This window comes from Scyliorhinus torazame, chromosome 17 (assembly GCF_047496885.1).
Source record: "Scyliorhinus torazame isolate Kashiwa2021f chromosome 17, sScyTor2.1, whole genome shotgun sequence".
NCBI classification, from domain to species: Eukaryota; Metazoa; Chordata; class Chondrichthyes; order Carcharhiniformes; family Scyliorhinidae; genus Scyliorhinus; species Scyliorhinus torazame.
Window position 1 is genome coordinate 77,318,256 of NC_092723.1, and position 19,749 is coordinate 77,338,004.

The window sequence follows — 19,749 nt, forward strand, 5'->3', positions numbered from 1 at the left end:
GTTTACCTTATAGTGCAGCCACCTAAATTGGCCAACTCCCGATTTAAAATGGCGAACGGCAAAGGCTGATGGGAAAGTCAGCCAACATAGACAGAAACCAGCAGCTGCAGGTTTGCTGTGTATTTACCTCTGCAAAGGCCAGACCATCAGCATTACAATGTAGCAGCCATCTGCATACTGATGAGCAATCCCCGGGAACAATAAGTAACATTTTGGACACACAAAGCAAAGCCAGACTCCTCGGCGCCAGCAGGAGCCAACACAAAGGAGGTGAACGAGCACCTCAAGACCGCCCATCGATCAGGGAACCGTTCCAGTATTGGAGAAATCGAACCAAGCGATTGGGACAAAGTCCAATCACTTGAGACCAGGTACAGGGTCCGCCCCGAAAGGCGGGAAGCCCCTGGGGACTATAAGAGTTATGCCCCAAGTTCAAATCGCTCTCTCTTCAGCTCTCTTCAGCCCTCTTCACCTCTTCGTCCTGCCCGGGTCACCCCGCAACACGAACCAACATGACCGTGACCGGTGCAGTGACCACCGAACAAAGTAAGTCTTAATTCAACGCTCGCTACGAGAAAGGCGCTCCTAGCTACCAATCCGTACCAACTTCGAATCCCGCAGACTCAGAACCCGAACGAAAGGCCATTTGTTCCCCTGACCTGGTGGGCCAGTCCGAAGTTAAGTATAGGCCTGTTAGTTGTAGAAGTAGCTTAGATGTAGAATTTGTGCATGAGTAGTGATTACTGTGTACAATAAATGTGCTTTGATTTGAATCTTACTAATCGGTGTATTGGGTTATTGATCATTACTCGGACTTGAACCTCGTGGCGGTATCATAAAGATACCTGGCGACTCGAGAGCAAAGGTAATAAAACAGAGCAATTGAACCAAGGAGAAAGTTAGCAACAATAGCCCTGTTAGTTACGCATGCATACACACACTTCAGAATTATGAGGATTGGTCAGAACTGCTTGAACACTTGTGGTTTTCTGTTCCCAATTGGATCTCTAATTCAAAATTTTGGGTTCTCCCGGAGTGGTTAAGCCACTTCTAGTTCAGGTCCTGTCAGAATGTCGCCAGTAATATGTTGCTAACTTTTGGTTGGTTCAATTGCTCTGTTTTATAACCTTTGCTCTCGAGTCGCCAGGTATCTTTATGATACCGCCACGAGGTTCAAGTTCGAGTAATGACCAATAACTCAATACACCGATTAGTAAGATTTAAATCAAAGCACATTTATTATACACAGTAATTGCTACTCATGCACAAATTCTACGTCTAAGCTACTTCTATGACTAACAGGCCTGTACTTAACTTCGGACTGGCCCACCAGGTCAGGGGAACAAATGGCCTTTCGTTCGGGTTCTGAGTCTGCGGGATTCGAAGTTGGTACGGATGATAGCTAGGAGCGCCTATCTCGTAGCGAGCGTTGACTTAAGACTTACGATCTCTCGCCGGCCGTTGGACCGGTCACGGTCAATGTTGGTTCGCGTTGCTGGGTGACCCGGTCAAGAAGAGGGACGATTTGAACTTGGGGGCTTAACGTTATAGTCCCCAGGGGCTTCCCGCCTTTCGGGGCGGACCCTGTACCTGGTTCTAGGTGATTGGACTTTGTTCCAATCGCTTGGTTCGATTTCTCCAATACTGGAGCGGTTCCCTGATCGATGGGCAGTCTTGAGGTGTCCGTTACCTCCTTTGTGTTGGCTCCTGCTGGCGCCGGGGAGTCTGGCTTAGTTTTGGCACCTGCTGGTTTCTGCCTGTGTTGGCTGAATTTCCCTTCAGCCTTTGCCGTTCGCCATTTTAAATCGGGACTTGGCCAACTCAGGTGGCTACAGGTTCGGTGGAGAATAGTGTGGAGGTGGGGACTATGTGGAGATTGTTTTGGGGGGATGGAATTGGGTGGGTGATGGGGTGGGGGATGGAGTGTGGAGTGGGGGATAGTGTGGGGTGGTTTGGGGGCTGGGGGGGCTGGGGATGATGGGAGGGTGGGGATTACGTGAGGGATGGTTTGGGGATGGGGTACTTATCTCCTCTTAAAGCTCCATCTTTGACCTGGTTTCTGGTCAGAGGGTCCGAATCTCCTTTTCTGGACTCAATGTCAGATTTGATTTGATAATCTCTCCTGTGAAACACTTTAGGAGATTTTGCTGTGTTACAGTCGCAATGTAAATGTAAATTGTTTTTGCTTTGGTTTATAGAGTCATAGAGTCGTACTTACAGAAAAGACCCTTTGGCCTATCGAGTCTACACCGATAATAACTACCCCATATCTCGCACTTGTCCCATATCCTGAACGTGATAGTGTTTCAAGAGCTCGTCCCAGCCCTTTTTAAAGGTCGTAAGGTTTCCAGCCTCCACTACCTTCCCAGGCAGTGCATTCCAGATACTCACCATCCTCTGCTTGATATTTCTTTCTCAAATCCCCTTGAAATCTCCTGCCCCTCTCCTAAAATTATGCCCCCTTGTGATTGACCTCTCAAACCAGGGGAACAGCTGCTTCCTATTTACCCTGTCCAAACCCCTCATACTTTTATACATGTCAATCATACCCCCCCTTAAGGTGGCGCAGAGGTTGGCCCTGCTGCCTCACAGCGCTGAGGACCCGGGTTCGGTCTCGGTCCTCGGTCACTGTCCGTGTGGATTTTGCACATTCTCCCCGTGTCTGCGTGGATCTCACCCCACAACCCAAAGATGTTCAGGGTAGGTGGACTGGCCACACTAAATTGCCCCTTAATTGGAAAAAAAGAATTGGGTGCTTTAAATTTATAAACTAAACATTTTTTAAAAAGTCATATTCTCCCACAGCCATCAATGATCAAGTCTCTCCTTATAACTCAGATGCTCCATTCCAGGCAACATCCTAGTGAATCTCCTCTGTTTCCCCTCCAGTACAATACCTCCTTCCTACAGTGAGGTGACCAGAACTGCACACAATACTCCAGCTGTGGCCCAACCAAGGTTCTGTACAGCTCCAACATAACCTCCTTGCTCTTATATTCCATGCCAAGACTGATAAAGGCAAGTGTTCCACATGCCTTCTGGCGTACCCTATTCAACTGCCCTGTCACCTTCAGGGTTCTGTGAACAAGTACCCGAAGATCCATCTGTTCCTCTGAGCTTCCTACTCTTCTGCCATTCGATCAGATAGTCCCTTGTCCTGTTTCTTCTTCCAAAGTGCAACACTTCACACTTATCACGGTTAAATACCACTTGCCACTGTTCTTGCCCATCTGACCAATGCGTCTATACCTTTCTGTAGTCTACAACCCTTTTCATCACTGTTAACCACCCTAACAATCTTGGTGTCATCTACAAATTTACTTATCATTCCCCCATGTTCTTGTCTATATTATTTATATATATATAACAAACAATAAGGGACTCGGCACTGATCCCTGTGGAACGCCGCTGGACACCGGCCTCTAGTTACTCCAACAGAATTCAGACAACTGGAGGAGGGATATATATCTCACCAACAATAACAATGCCAGGTGGATATCAGATTCCACAAAGAAAGAAGTGGAGATGGAGAAGTGTTTTAGGAGAAATATGAGATGCCTGTGTACAATGGAATCATTATTTGCAGTTACAGCGAATGCCAGTGGGCAGGTTAGTGCAGGTTATATCACTGTGTGGACAGTCATCTGGAGGAGGTTATTTCACCTGCCATTATGGCAGTTTGAGAATTTGAAACCTACTGTAAAAAATACTTCGGAATCAATCAGATTGTTTCAAAAGTCTGACTGGTTGACTCATGACTCAACCTGACCAGGTTTATATGTAACTTCAGCTCCACACCAACATGGTTGATCTATAACTGACTGGGCAGGCCATTCGATGAGATCAATCGCTGAAGTAATTTCAGGAAGCAGCCCAACAACCCCATTGCCTGAGGGAAAATCGGGATAGACAGTGAACACTGGCAACTACTCAGCAAAACCAACGGAGCTCCCCGGTCAGACCCACAATCAGCCACAACATAAACTATGATTAAAAAGGGAAATCTGTGATGCACAACAGAACAGTTTAACCCAATGCTGAATGCATGTTACACGTTGGTCCTTATTGAATAGAGATGCTGATCTGATATAAAGACATCAGTGGGGTAATCTTTCCAACATCTTTCTTTCTCTCAATGGTATTGTGGTACAGTGGCCAACGGCATGACTCTTAGGCCCAATACAGAATTGGACATTTTAAATTAAGAATTGGACACTTTGAATTAAAGCCACAGTCAGAGCCACAGACAGACCTGATGGGAAGTCAAAGAGCAAAACGCAAATACATTGGACAGAGAGGGACAGCCAGGGCAAGTCTGGGCCTGTCCTGTATGTATTGTTCTTGTCAGATGTTCTGATTTATATTACAAGAACACTTGTAGCTAAAGCTATAAACAATTTATTAACATTAACTGTGGGTAAACTATATACAAAACAACTGAGTAAGATCAAAATTCAAGCAACCTCTCTCCAGCTTCCTCCAGCCAGTCTGAGGGGTCACCTTACTCTAACTTTCACTTATTTTGTATATATATATATATAAGCTGAACTATCTGACACTGCAACTGACGTTGATTCTGACGTAGATTCGTCATCCATCACGTTGTTATAAAAGTCTTCTCTGGTTTTCAAGAGCACACAATGATTTATTCTTAAAACCAATCTTTCCTCTGTCTGTACATTCTAGGAATAAGGTGCTACTTCTTCAAGTTCAATGGCTATTCACGACCAATTGCCTGAATCTTCTCACAATGTCATCACTACTCAGAGGTGGTAAGGTTCTCGACACTATCATAGGACATCTTTTGTTTTGCTTTAATGTGTTGCATTTCCTGCAGTCCCACTGCATTCTCCTCCTCCTTTTCCAAGTATGGAAGTGTGGTACGCAACCTTCTATTCATGAGTAACTCTGCTGGCGATCTACCATGTGGCAATGGTGCTGCTCTGTAACTCAATAGTACGAGATATGAATCAGATTGGCTGTCCATTGCCTTCTTCAACAATTGCTTAACAATATGTACACCTTTTCTGGCTTTGCCATTGGCTTGTGGGTACAACAAACTTCGCGTGATGTGATTGGAATCATACGTGACTGTGACGTGTTGCCACTCTTTCCAGCTAAAACAAGGACCGTTGTCACTCACAACAACTTGAGGAACTCCGTGTCTAGCAAAAATTGACTCGGTCTGCATTATTATAATGCTTGACATTATGCTTGACAATCGAGCCATTTCAGGATAGTTTGAAAAATAGTCTATGATCACTAAATAATCTTTCCCTCATAGATGAAAGAGATCCATAGCTACTTTCTTCATGTTGTCGTAAATTAATCAGATATTTGCATCGGGTCTCTTGTTTGCTTGCAACGATGAGTCTGACACGTCTCACAAAAGCTGACAATCCTGTCAATATCCTGGTTTATACCTGGCCAGTAAGCAGAGTCACAATCTCTCCGTTTACATTTTTAATACCAATATTTCCTTTGTGTATCTTTAGTACATCCTTGCGAAGAGATTGAGGTATGACTATAGTGTTCAAATGAAGCATCATTCCATTAATGATACCGAGTTCAGATCTTATATTGTAGAACTCCATACATTAACCTGTGGGCCAGCGTAAGTTGATGTTCCTCATCACCTCTTGAAGGGTTTGATTCTTCCTGGTTTCTTCTTGGATAATGCATCTGCTAAGAACAAATATTTGCCTGGTTTGTAGATGAGATTGAAGTCATAGCATTGTGACTTCATCATCATCCTCTGAATGCGCAGAGACATCTGTTGAGATTTGTTTTGATAAGGTGAAAGGTGGAAGAAAGAGGAGGGATATCAGAGGTAGGTTCTTTACCCAGAGAGTAGTGGGGGCATGGAATGCACTGCCTGTGGAAGTAGTTGAGTCGGAAACATTAGGGACCTTCAAGCAGCTATTGGATAGGTACATGGATTACGGTAAAATGATATAGTGTAGATTTATTTGTTCTTATGGACAGCACGGTAGCATTGTGGATAGCACAATTGCTTCACAGCTCCAGGGTCCCAGGTTCGATTCCGGCTTGAGTCACTGTCTGTGCGGAGTCTGCACGTCCTCCCCGTGTCTGCGTGGGTTTCCTCCGGGTGCTCCGGTTTCCTCCCACAGTCCAAAGATGTGCGGGTTAGGTGGATTGGCCATGATAAATTGCCCTTAGTGTCCAAAATTGCCCTTGGTGTTGGGTGGAGGTGTTGAGTTTGGGTAGGGTGCTCCTTCCAAGAGCTGGTGCAGACTCAGGGGGCCGAATGGCCTCCTTCTGCACTGTAAATTCAATGATAATTTATGATTAATCTAGGACAAAGGTTTGGCACAACATTGTGGGCCGAAGGGCCTGTTCTGTGCTGTATTTTCTATGTTCTATGTTCTATGTTAACCAAAGGACGATGATCTGTCTCAACTGTGAAATTTGGAAGCCCATAAACGTAGTTGTGGAATTTCTCCAAGCCTACAACTAAACCCAGGCATTGTTTTTTTGATTTGAGCGTACCTCTGCTCTGTTGTCATCATGGATCGTAATGCATACGTGACTGGTTTCCAATCGTCATGCTCGAGTTGCAGAAGAACTGATCCCAGACCATCTTTAAACGCGTCTGTTGACACTTTAATCTGCTTAGATGGATCAAGAAATATGAGACCCGGTGTGGTGGTTAGTGAAGCCTTGAGCTTCTTCCACTCTTGCTTATGTTGCTCAGTCCAAGTGAAATCCATTGGGCGCGATTCTCCACTCCCACGCCGGTTGGGAGAATCGCCTGGGCCGCCAACATTTCCGGGGACGCCGGTCCGACGCCCTCCCGCGATTCTCCCAAGCGGCGGGAAAAACCTGGTCGAGTTTCGCGGGCCACAGGCTGGAGAATCGCCGGAGACACCGAAAATGGCGATTCTCCGGCACCCCCGCTATTCTGAGGCCCGCATGGGCCGAGCGGCCAGGCCAAAACGGCGGGTGCCCCCCGGCGCCGTCCACACCTGGTCGCTGCAGTCGTGGGCGGTGCGTGAACGCTGAGGGGGCGGCCTGTGGGGGGGCGAGGGGGGATCCTGCACCGGGCTTCACCTGGAATGTGGGGTGGCCCGCGATCGGTGCCCACCGATCGTCAGGCTGTCCTCTCTGAAGGAGGACCTCCTTCCTTCCACGGCTCCGCAAGATCCGTCCCCCATCTTCTTGCGGGGCGGACTTAGAGAGGACGGCAACCGCGCATGCGCGGATATCGCCCGTTATGCGGCGCCGGCCACGCCATCTATGCGGCGCCGCTTTTACGCGGGCGACAAGGCCTGGCGCGTGTAGATGATGCGGCCCTGATACTGGCCCATTGTCAGGGCCTGAATCGGTCGGGACTGGGGCCGTTCCGCGCCGGCGTGAACCTCGACGGCGTTCACGACGGCGCGGCCACTTCGGCGTGGGAGTGGAGAATCCCGCCCACTGTCTTGTTCAGGAGATCACATAGATGTGTTGATTTTGCAAGGTTCGGAATGAACTTCCCTATAAAATTGATCATACCCATCACTCTTAAGAGAGCTTTCTTGTTGTGTGGTTTTGGCATGTTGAGAATTGCTTGGATTTTGGCCTTGTCAGGTTCAATGCCAAGCAATGAAAGCTTGTCACCAAGGAATGTGACCTCAGTTGTTCCAAATTGGCACTTTTGCTGGTGAGCTCCAGCCCATTTCTCCTGATGCTTGTTGGAACTTTAAGCAGACTTGTATTGTGCTCTTCGATGGTTGAGCCCCAAACGATGATATCATCCACGTACACAGGTACACCTTCGATGCGTTCGGTTTATGTGCTGCATGAAACATTTCTGATGCCGTAATTATGCCAAACGGCATTCTCAGAAAGTTGTACCGTCCAAATGACATATTGAAAGTGCAGCATTTTGTACTTTCTTCCTCTCGCTTTAGTTGCCCAAACACTGAGGTGCATCAAGTGTAGTAAAGAATTGTGCACCAGCCATCTCAGATGTGATTTCCTCATGCTTTGGTATTTGGCAATGTTCTCTTTTGATATTCTCATTAAGATCTTTTGGAGCCATTCTTTTTCTTTACACAAACCATGGAGTTTACCCAATCGGTAGGTTCTTTTATCTTTCTGATTTTGTCATTCTGTCTCGCTCCATTTTGAGGCGATCCCAAAGTAGTGCAGGTACTCTTCCTGATGCCCGTATCACAGGTTTTCCATCCTCTTCGAATTGTATCTTGTAGGTGAATGATTGCGTACAAAAACCTGTGAATACATTGCTGAATTTGCTGATAATGTTCTCAGAATCATTGGAGTGTTGATCCAATCCGTTGTGCATGCTGTACACCAATTGCACTAACCCTAATTCTTCACAGGACTGATCGGATACAATATAGAATAAACTGTGTTCTTTACCACCACATGCAGGTCTCAAGCACCATAACATTTAATGCTTGAACCATTACAATCTCTCAGAGATATTTTGTGATTTCTTCTAATTGGCTGAATTTTAGACTTTTTAAATCAGTCATGCTGATTAAATTGGCTTTGGCACCAGTGTCTAATTTCAATTGGACCACTGTACCGTTCACTTCAAGTTGTAGCAGCTATTTGTCCTCATCAACCACATTTATTTTAAATGGAGTATCAGTTTCGATCAGTGCTGGAGGATCTTTTGATGTCTCCAAAAAAAATTTCTCTCTGTTATTACTCCAGCAAACAATGATGTTTCATCACTGGAGACTGTGTCTTCCACTGTGCTGACTGATCTGGGGTTGAGCTTAGAGTAACAATTCTGAGCAAAGTGATTTTATTTCCTCTGCATCTGGATCAAAACTTGCCTTAATTTGTGTCTTTGACCACATCTTCTACACAAAAATACTTTGTCCTGATCTTTAACCTGTTTGTTGGTGTGCGAGAAGCTGCAGGACCTTTGCCACCTTTTTTTGGAAGTTTCCCACCTTTTTGGAAAAAGGGCGGCAACTGGAGTGTTTTCCCCCCAAGAAGATGCCACCCATTACTGAGAAACATTGCAGAATGCTGTGCTGCTAGCTCGTGAGCCTAATAAACCTTCACTGTTTGTTCCCAAAACAGCTCCAAATCCCTCAGCAAATGTTCCCGTAGCTTACTTTCATTCACGCCAAACACAATCTGGTCCCGCAACATGGAAGATTCCGCTGCAGAAAAATTTAAGGTATTAGCTTTTAACTTTAAATCAGTGATGAAATGATCTATGGACTCCCCTGACTTCTGGAAACGTGATCAAATTACATAGCGTTCATGAATTTAATTCTTTCTGGGGCTGCTATGTGCATCAAATCTTTGAATTACTTCATTGAAATTTTCACTATCATCATTGTTTGCAAATTTAAATATATTAAACATAACAATTGCTTCAGGCCCTGCCTTGTGCGAATCTGATTGATCTTCTAAATTTACTGCAGTAAGAAACAGATTAAATTGTTGTTTAAACACCCGCCAGTTGCTGTCCACATTAACATGAAATCTGAGACTCATTGGTGTCTTCAAGGACTCCATTCTTGCAGTCTGCAAAATCGTCAAAGCTCTGTGGACCTTGTGGTGTTGGGCGTTCTGACACACAGATGAGCCAACACAGTTGTATATGGTACAATGCTATTTTATTTAAACTTTCTATGTACAGTTTTGTCTTAATACTCTGCACGTGGGGATTCCCTGTTTGTGATGTTGAAACAGGTCGTGTCCATGCCCTTGTCCACCGACCTACTGTCCACCAGGTGTCGTCTTCGTGCTTTTATATGGTTCCTGTCTTTGTGTGTGATTGGTTGTGGTGTTGTGTGTTCTGATTTGTCTGTTGGTGTGTCCATCATGATGTGTGTGTTTGAATATCATGACAGACCTTGTGGCAGGCTTGGTTTTTTTCTCAATGTTTAATACCATCCAACCCTTCTACCATATCATGTTCTTGTCGGTTGGCCTGATTTATATTACAAGAACTCTTGTAGCTAAAGCTATAAATTAACTGTGTTAACATTAACTGTGGGTAAACTATATACAAAACAACAGAATAACAGTAAGATCAAGCGCAAGCAACCTCTCTCCAGCTTCCTCCAGACAGTCTGAGGGGTCACCTGACTCTAACATGCACTTATATACTAATGAGACTCCTAGTGGTCAGTCGGTGAATTACAACACAACCAGCCAGTTTCAGTCTCAATGCAAGAAGGCTCACCACAAAGAGCAGCACGGGATCCGGGATCGAGATGCTGCGCAGCAAATAGTAGAGAAACTAAAAGGGAAATGCAGCAATCCGCAGTAAACACCCTGCATCAGGCAGGGAAAGAGAGTAGAGCCTGCGCCACTGACCATTCAAAGTACCTGAGCAAGATTGGGAAAGTTAAATCTCAATCGTCCATAAAAAATGGGATAATGCACACCTTCAGAACAGAATCAGGGGATACTGACCCAGGGCAGAGTGGGAAGAGATAGAGGAGGAAGTCTGGGAATGTGCCGACCCTGATAATGGGTGGGGACCCCTGCTCCCATTTCAGACAATGGAACCCACGGGCCCCCCAGAAAACTTCCCACACCTATGAATCCGTTCACCACTCGCCAGCGAGATGACCAGAGCACTAACATCACATATGTAACTCCATATACCGTAGCACCGACATCGCCAAGGCAGCTGAGGTGTTTAAACCAACAGGGGATCCAAACGCCTTCTTCAAAAATACAAACCAACAGAGGGTTTTGCACGGGTTAGATGACGTAAAGGAGGTAAAACTGATATTCATGTGCTTAAGCCCAGCAATACGCTCTGCTTTGCCCAATCTCCAAAATATAGCCGGGCGGACACTAGAGGAAATGAAGGCGGCAATTTTGACTGCTGTAGGGTACGGCAGAGGGGGGCCAGTGGACGGCCTGAGTAAATGCCGGCAAAAGAAAGGGGAACACCCAACGGCATATGCCAGTCGCTTATGGATGCAATTTATAGCAGTTTCTTGGTGGTTAGACCGAGCCCAGTTGAATGAACACAACCAACCCACTTGGATCCGAATGCTAGTCTCGCATGTCACCAAAGGGAGTTGGAAGACGTGTGAGAATTTTGAACTGGCCGATGACACACAGTGAGGCATGGGCGATCCAAATGATGACCCATGGGAAAAGGAGGTACAGAAGGTAAATAACTCCCAAGACCATGGGGGCAGAGAGAATGATCCACGTTTGAACAAACTCGAACCCTGGCCGGCGTTGCAGAATGAGGGAGGGCAGGAATAGCGGAGGTAGCTACAGAGCGTACCTACACCCATATGCTCCTCCCAACCCTAGAAGCAGAAATCATCCCCGAGGGGACCATAGGTATTTACCTCCGCAGGGTCGATGTTACAAATGTGGCCTGACAGGCCACAATGTTAGAGAGTGTAGAGCACCCCGCCAACAGCCACAAACACACCAGTAATTTCCAGAGCCATGATTTCATCCCATACCTGGAGGGACCTGCCCGACAGGCTACGGTGACCCCAATGGAGGAAACCGACAACCCATACAACCTGTAGCCCCAGCTTGACAAAGAACCAGGGACATGACGGTGTCAGGCCTCACCGGCTTGGCTGTGTAACGCCAAATGGGATAGTGTAGGGAGACCCCTGGTAGAAGATGAGGTAGGAGGCCGCACCGTTATGTTCCTGTGGGACACAGAAGGATCCTGCACTGTCCTTAATATATCCCGCGACTTGGATAACAGATGGTGCACCCATAAGACGATCATGCTAAGTGGCTTTACAGAACACTTAGTGGAAGGGTGCAAGGCGGACCCATTAGAAGTCAGACTGGGAGACGTGGTGAGCTATCACCCAGCCATTTTCGTCAGCCTCCACCCCGAAGTAGAACATATCCTGGGTTCAGATTTCATGCGGAAATGTAATCTCTCTTTCGACCCGGCAAATTGTTGCATATGGTTGACGCCCTAGACAAAAGAGGCACCTACAGAAGTAGCCACGAGGAACTACACAGATCGGATTTTCACCAAGAGGGAGCCATAATGTGGAGATGCCGGTGTTGGACTGGGGTGAGCACAGTAAGAAGTCTTACAACACCCGGTTAAAGTCCAACAGGTTTGTTTCGAGGTCACTAGCTTTCGGAGCACTGCTCCTTCCTTCACCTGAGGAAGGAGCAGTGCCCCAAAAGCTAGTGTTTGAAACAAACCTGTTGGACTTTAACTTGGTGTTGTAAGACTTCTTACCAAGAGGGAGTTATGGATAAAACCCACCGACATGACGGATGACCCGGAGGCACAGGGGATCCTTGCGAAGCACGCACGGGCATTCACATACCACAAACAGGACTATGGCCGGATGACAGCAGAAGTCATCTTAGAAGACCCCGATCCAAAACCCCAAAGACAATACAGCTTCCCGAAGCAAAATGGGGGAAATGGCCAAAATCATCAATAGTTTATTAGAGCAGGAAGAACATCAACAGTTTATTAGAGCAGGAAGAACATCAACAGTTGCCTCCATCAACAATTCCCCAATTTGGCCGGTAAGGAAACCAGACAGGTCATGGAGGCTGATGATTGATTACCGGGAACTGAACAGAACTACCCCGATTACACCTCCCACGGTAGTGACCAGCCCTAAATGTGTAATTGAAATGTTGTACCGCCCAGACAATCGCTAAAAGGTGCTTTTCACACACTGAGAAACCCTGTTCGACTGGGGTTAGGAGCTGAGAGGCATGGGCTACCAGTCCGAGTCTCCTGTGGTGTTCCTGCAGAAGTACGGCTGCAAGTGTGCTGTCCGTGGCTGCTACTTCTAGTGCAAAGGGGAGGTCTGGGTTAGGTACTTGCAGTGCTGGGGCTTGCGCTAGGGCCTGTTTTAGCTCCGAGACAGCAAGTGTGTGGTGTTCAATCCACTCCCACAGGGCATTTTTCTTTAAGAGGTCTGATGCTGGGCAGCTTTGATGGCAAAATCATCCATGTAGTTTAGGCTGTACCTCACCAATCCTAGAAAGAAGTGCAACAAGCTCAGATCCTTTGGTAGGGCAAGTTGTGTTACTGATTCCATCCGCCTCCTTTCTATTTTGTGCTTCCCTTTGGTCACTACTGTCCTCAAGTACAAGACCTGTGATCTCATAATCTGGACTTTCTTGGTTTATTTTGAGGCCTGACGTGGTGAGGTGGTTCTGTAGTCCCTTCAACAGTTTAAGTTGTTCCTCCTTGGTTTCAATCTGGAGGAGGAGATCGTCCACATACTGCACTAAACATTTGGAAAATCCTTCCAGACCTTTTGCAAGTCTCAAGTGAAATATGGAGAGTGAGTTATGGAAGAGCTGTGCAGGCCGCCCAAGTATATTTCTGAAAGATGAAAGCAAACTTATCATGGCATTGCTTGTCTTGGTGGGTGAATTGGTGCCTTGGTCTGAATCTACAGACAAAAGTTCCATGTTACGTATCATCCTCAATCCAGCGGGATAGTGGGAAGGGTGATCTGCACCCTCAAAGAAATGATCCGTGAGACTGTCCAGCTGAATAATCACACCTGGAACAAAGTCCTGCCATTTGTCCTCATGACAGTGCAGAACTCCGTTTCCATGATAGTACAGAACTCCATTTCCATGACAGTACAGAACTCCGTTTCCATGACAGTACAGAACTCCGTTTCCATGACAGTACAGAACTCCGTTTCCATGACAGTACAGAACTCCGTTTCCATGACAGTACAGAACTCCGTTTCCATGACAGTACAGAACTCCGTTTCCATGATAGTACAGAACTCCGTTTCCAGTTCCACTGGGTTCACTCCACTTGTACTAATGACAGGGTGACCCATTGGAGGGATCAAACCCCTGCTCAGGCTGGGTTTATCTGAACACAGGCTCGCAGCCCTTAGCCATGAGGCCGTAGTAAAAACACTGCTGGAGAACGTTCAAGCTGCACATCTGGCAGCAGCTGTTAAAATGGGGAACAGGAAGAAGCAGAGTAAAGCAACCTTCGATGGCAATGTGGACCCCATTGAGTATGAGGTTGGGCAGGAGGTCATGCTTCAGGTTCACCAGCCAGGCACATTCCTATCCCCCAGATACACGGGACCCTACCCTATGGTGGATAAGCCGAGCCCATCCGTTTACCGGGTTCTGATGGATTCGGGAAAAGTTGGATAGTACCATGTGAACCAAATGAAGGCATTTGGCTCCAAAAGAACCACCACCGGTACCATGTATCGCTAGAGAGAATTGAGGCAGCGGCCCTGACCGCAACCCCCCCCCCCCCCGCCCCCCGTGGTCTGGACCTTGACCCCTTGCCACAAGTCCCACCCCTACAGACCCAGACGAAAACTCAGTCTAATGTCCTGGAGGAAAAGGAAATGAGTCGTGATTAAGCCACATATACTCAAGGGTACCTGGTGCAGAGATCCCTGGAGGTATCTGGTCTGGCACCCCGATAGAGCCTGCCCACTTAAAATCACCACCTCAGGAAGAATAGAGGGCCCCTACCGCCCTAATTGTCAATAAAATGAGTTGTGTAGCTAATACCACAATGCAGAGTTGCACCAGCGTTCGTTTCGCCCTGATTTTTTTTCCCTTGATACAAACTTTTCCCCCTCCTTTAATCTCAGTGACAAAAATCTCCATGAGACGGCAGCAGATACCGGTTCCGCGCAATGAATAAATGCCTCCTGCTGGGTGCAGATTTCCTTGACATTTATATAAGCTCACTGCCTGTTATTCTGGGAGGTCAGTCCGCCACTGGCAGTGCCATCACCCAATTGTGATTGGTATCAATTACCAGCACGCCACATTACAATACAATATGATTGGTAACCATCAGCATACCCTCAGATAACCATTAACACCCTGCACTCTTCTGAGGTCTGCGAACCTCTGCCAGACGAACACTGAACACACAACTTCAGTTGGTGAAACTCTGCCTTGTGGTATTCACCACACAACTCATCGGACCCCAAAAGGCACTAAATTAAACATGGGTGGCTGGCCACATCAGGGGCGAGATTCTCTGACCCCCCGCCTGGTGGGAGAATCGCCGGGGGCTGGCGTGAATCCCGCCCCTGCCAGTTGCCGAATTCGCCACCACCGGATATTCGGTGGGGGCGGGAATCGCGCCGCGCCGGTTGGCGGCCCCCCGGCGATTCTCCAGCCCGGATGGGCTGAAGTCCCGCCGCTAAAATGCCTGTCCCGCTGGCGTAGATTAAACCACATACCTTACCGGCGGGACAAGGCAGCGCGGGCGGGCTCCAGGGTCCTGGGGGGGGCGTGGGGCGATCTGGCCTCGGGGGTGCCCCCACGGTGGCCTGGTCCGCGATCGGTGCCCACCGATCCGCGGGCGGGCCTGTGCCGGGGGGGGCACTCTTTTCCTTCCGCCTTCGCCACGTTCTCCACCATGGCGGAGGCGGAAGAGACTCCCTCCACTGCGCATGCGCGGGAATGCCGTCAGCAGCCGCTAACGCTCCCGCGCATGCGCTGCCCGGAGATGTCATTTCCGCGCCAGCTGGCGGGGCACCAAAGGCCTTTTCCGCCAGCTGGCGGGGCGGAAATTCGTCCGGCGCGGGCCTAGCCCCTTAAGGTTGGGTCTCGGCCCCCAAAGATGCAGAGCATTCCGCACCTTTGGGGCGGCACGATGCCCGTCTGATTGGCACCGTTTTGGGCGCCAGTCGGCGGACATCGCGCCGTTTCCGGAGAATTTCGCCCCAGATTCTTGGATAAAATTATTATTAAAGAAAAGGTGGGTCAGTAAAGCATGCAAACCAGCATCTGGTGGGAGGGTTAAGGGGAAGAAGGAATCAGATATTGGGGAATAATAACAGATGTTGCTCTGATCTCTCAGAATTTATTACGCCATCGTGGTGTGCTACCTAGGAGTCTTCACCCTGGAATGAACACGGGGATACAGTTCCACAGAAGAAAGGACCACAACAAGAAGATTGAATTAACAAACCTTGGAGAATGAACTAATTGGCGCCTGAATGTGGATACTGTGATCCAATGCTGTGACCAAGGATACATTAAGGACTCTCGCCTCCAAACATTTTTTATATTTATCTGTTTTTGTACTTATCTGCATTTCCTACAGTTGATTTTTATATATGAGCAGTCTAATTTTGTATTATATTTATGGTGTCTACAGAATGTATGTATATTGGGTTAGGGATTAGGATTATTTGCCCGAGAATCTGGTACTTACCCATCTGGGGACTCGGTTAGAGTGGTATGATCAGGTTCGCTAACGCTCACTGGATCAAGAGGAAGAACTGTGATACAATGGCCAACAGCCTGAATCTTAGGCTCAATATAGAATTGGACAATCAGAACCACAGAGTGGCCTGATAGGAAGACAAACAGCCAAACTCAAATACACTGGACAGAGACAGACAGCTGAGGCAAGCCTGAGCCTGTCCTGTAAACGGGACATTGGAAGATAACCGGCCCCATTCAAAGAATCAATTGTGGTGGACTTCCCAGCTGAAGCCAGACTTTCTGTCACCTTATATGGGATAAGGTTTCGTGCAGACAATGCACCTAAGGGTGGACCTCTGAGGGCGAGTTCCTGATGTCCTGTGGAGTTGCAATTGGCAACTCCATTGGGTGTTGCGACTCCAGCTCAATTACTTAATTGGCTGAGGGCCAGAGAAACCTCTGGAAGGGCACGAAGAGGAGGATAAGAAGACACCCAGAGACCCTGCCCAGTGACAACTCGACGCAGGCGCAACAGAGTAGACTCGAAGGCACACCGGAGAATGGATGGAAGAGGCTTGCGCGACCCACCTTCGCGGTCGAAGGCCTTGACTCAGTGGGTTGGACCCAGAGCTCAATCCAGTTCATTGGCACAGGTAGTATATGAATCTTAGGCATATTATAATTGAGATAATTTTGGGGGGAAAACTGTTTTATTGTGTTTGAAACTAAACTTGGGTTAAATCGTGAACCTGTGTTTGTCCTTTGTTCATCTGGCGAATAAACGCACCTGGGTAAAACATTTTAATAATAAACTGGTTGAATTGGGCAGCACGGTGGCACAATGGTTAGCACTGCTGTCTATGGCACTGAGGACCCGGGCTCGAATCCCGGCTCTGGGTCACTGTCCGCGTGAAGTTTGCACATTCTCCCCGTGTCTACGTGGGTTTAATTCCCACAACCCAAAGATATGCAGGGTGGGTGGATTGGCCACGTTAAACTGCCCCTAATTGGAAAACAATAATTGGGTACTCTAGATTTTTTTTAATGTTTTAAATAAACTGGTTGAAGTGTCTGATGATTTACAGACACCAGTATAAAAAATAAAGACTGGGGCTAGGTAGGATGCTCTTTCTGAGGGTCGGTGCAGATTTGATGGGCCAAATGGCCTCCTACACTGCAGGGATTCTGTTCTATGATTCCATGATTATTGAATAGAGGTGCTTTTCTGATATAAACACTAAAATAAAAAATAATCTTTATTGTCACAAGTAGGCTTACATTAACAATGCAATAAAGTTACTGTGAAAAGCACCTAGTCACTGTTGCTAACTTTTGGTTGGCTCTTAATTCGGAATTTGCTCTGTTTGTTTAACCTTTACTCTATAGTCGCCAGGTATCTTTATGATACCGCCACGAGATTCAAGTTCAAGTACTGATCAATAACTTAACACACCAATTAGTAAGATTCAAATCAAAACACATTTATTATATACAGCGAGCATTGACTGGAGACTTACTTGGTTGGTGCGGCAGCTGGGCAGTTCACTCTCAGGGGTTGATTCGAGTTGCTGAGTGACCCTGCCAAGAAGACCGATTTGAACTTGGGGGCTCTACTTTATAGTCCCCAGGGGCTTCCCACCCTGCGGGGCGGACCCCGTACCTGGTTCCAAGTGATTGGACTGCGTTCCGATCGCTTGGATTGATTTCTCCAATACTGGAGTTGTTCCCTGATCACTGGGCGGTTCCTGAGTGTCCGTTGGCCTTCTTTTGTCTTGGCTCCTGCTGGCGCCGAGGAGTCTGGCTTGGCCTTATTCACCTGAAGTGTATCAATTGTGCCTGGGTATCACTCATTAGTATGCAGATGGCTGCTGGTTTCAGTGCTGTCTGGTTTTTGCAAGTTCCAATACACAGGATTTCTGCACTTGCTCGTTTTTGCCTGTGTTGGCTGAATTTCCCTTTAGTCTTTGCGGTTCTCCATTTTAAGTCAGGGAGTGGCCAACCCAGGTGGCTACACTCCCTCCTTGTGATCCCTAACGCGAAGCGTGAAGGATCACATAACTGCGTTGTCTTCATTCCCTGACCCATGGCCTCTACACTGACCATAACTATGCAGTAAAAATTTTAACGAACAATGTCTAAGTGGCGCTATGTCAGACAGGGACATGCATTACAACACAAAAAAAAACAGTACCTCTAACTGTCCTCAACAAACTACGCTCACTAAAATATTCAGTCATATTAACTTCCTAAACAATACAAAATAATAGCAGCATTCACATTTTTCCTGGCTTAGCAGTCAAGCACAGGGTTGTACAATCTTTCCATTTCTTTATTTACAAAAGATGCAACACAAATGGTCTTTATTGTAGATCAAGGGGTTCGGGGGCCTGGTGAAAACCCAAAATAGGGGATCTCATCCTGTATACCGGGGTGCGAGAGCTGTCAGCTCTCCTTCTCCATTTCCTCATGCGGATAGTCTGCACGATGCTGCAGAGTATCGCCAACACTAATAGGGATTCGACTACGTAGGAAAGGGAGTGCCATGTTATGAGCTTATCACACCATGATGGTGTGGTGTTGCCTGTTACTGGGCTCTGGGTGCTATGGGGAAGTCAATCATTAACGGCCGGGGGGGGGGGGGGTTGGGGTCAGGGGGTTCGCGTCGCGCACAACCGAATACACATTATAGTGGTGGTGATCAACACGGAGGGTGTCCTCATTGTTCTTCTTCTTTCTCTTCTCTTCTTTTCTTTCCTTGGGGCTTCTGGGATTCTATGGATCAAGCATAGTTTCTGTTACTATCTTGGTTAATATCTCGTATGTTAATATGTCTGTCCTTGAGTGCCAATTCTCCCTTTACAATTTGTCCCCATGTGTGACTCCCTCATTTTTTAAAAAAAACGAATATTCAGGACAAGATACACTTAAAAATAATGAAACAGTGCGAGCCGTCTCGCCGGCTGTGCAATTTACCATCCAAATGTTTGAGGATGTAAATAGCATAGGGATGGAAACCTAAGGATTGCCCGAAAACAAAACAAAACCTTTTGAACCAAGAGTGCTGAAATGAGGTGCGTATGGGCCGCGACGGGTAAGTTTCGGATGGGATCCCCGGGTAGGACGGTGACCAGTGCCGTGTGTGCTCTACCCGAGCGTAGCTGACCAGAGGGGTGTCCTCAGGCAGGGCAGCGACCAATGCCATTTCTCCACTGCCTGAGCAACCGGCAAGAACGGGCAAGAAATGTAATCATCGTGGGGATTGCCGTATTGGTTCTACCTTCGAACCAGAAGAGCTGTTATGAACGGGAGCTGGCAAGCTCTCAGCGGTTTCTGCCGATGAGCGCGCTGGCAAGTTCTCATAGGTTTCTGCAGAAAAATATGGCGTGGGGCCGTGGAAGAAAAAAAAAATTCAGATCTTACACACAACACATAACAATAACAGGAACAAACAAACATTGAACAACATGCTACAGGTTTCATCAGAAAGGACATCGTAAATCACATTTGGACTGGGGTGTAACTAGCATATGGAGGCAGTGTAGTGTGGCCGAAGAAGAGAGGAAGGAGGAGTGAAACAAAAATGAAGTGGCCTTGCTGAGGTGGCCCTGC